Below are 883 nucleotides of genomic sequence, written 5' to 3'. Positions count from 1 at the left end.
GCAGGACCACGGCAGCAGCACAACCACACACGTCACGCTGTCCAGGCACCGCTGCGATATGAGTTAATCTGAGAGACAGTGTAGTATGGCAGCCTTTTATTTCTTAAGTGGATCAGTTAACTACATCTCTTAACACTTAGAAATGGGTTTTGCTTGGTATAATTCTGAAACTGTGATCTGGTGCTCTGTTGCTGTTGTTTTGTTGTTTTTTTTTGTTTTTTTTCTTAGGATTACACAACTATAAATGTATTTGGTTGTGAGTATTTTGATTGTCAATGTGTTATGATTTGTTATGTAATAAGGACATGATGGTTGGATGTCGCTTTCATGTCTTTGAGCTCATGTTGATACAATGGCGCCAGATAAACATATATATATTTATTTTATTTTATTTTTTTCTTGTTGCACACGTTGTACGAGATGCGCATGTGTATTATTCGTGATGCGTTTGTGCACTGTACGCGATATGTAGGCAGTCATTTTCACAACACGCTAGTGCTGTTGTTTTCTTTTAGGAAGGGACTGGCATTTTCGTATGGGTGTGGCATTTTTTCAGGCTCCATATGATTTTGGACGTTGTGGTGGACTTTAGTGCGACTCCAACAAGACTGTACGGCTATGCAGCCCTATTTTGTTGTGTTTTTCTATCTTGTGTTGTTGTCTTGTGTTGTGATTATTTGTTTTTTTATATTTTTGGTTTCTTTTTACTTAGCCTATAATAATGTATTATGTATAATACTTGGGCAACCTTTTGTGCTTTCATCATGTTGTGTCCATGAATCTTTTGTGTTTAAAAAAGCTCAATAAAAAAAAGGAAATATATATATATATATATATATATATATATATATATATATATATATATATATATATATATATATAT

At 33.9% G+C, this 883-nt stretch overlaps 1 protein-coding gene across 7 annotated transcripts in view; it reads right to left on the bottom strand.

The window, feature by feature from the left end:
- szt2 (SZT2 subunit of KICSTOR complex) overlaps window positions 1-883 on the bottom strand; it is a 442,490-nt gene that overhangs the window by 238,486 nt on the left and 203,121 nt on the right. The gene's annotated exons all lie outside the window — the stretch shown is intronic.

This window comes from Epinephelus moara, chromosome 10 (assembly GCF_006386435.1).
Source record: "Epinephelus moara isolate mb chromosome 10, YSFRI_EMoa_1.0, whole genome shotgun sequence".
Taxonomy (NCBI): Eukaryota; Metazoa; Chordata; class Actinopteri; order Perciformes; family Serranidae; genus Epinephelus; species Epinephelus moara.
This window is presented reverse-complemented; position numbering and strand designations above follow the sequence as displayed.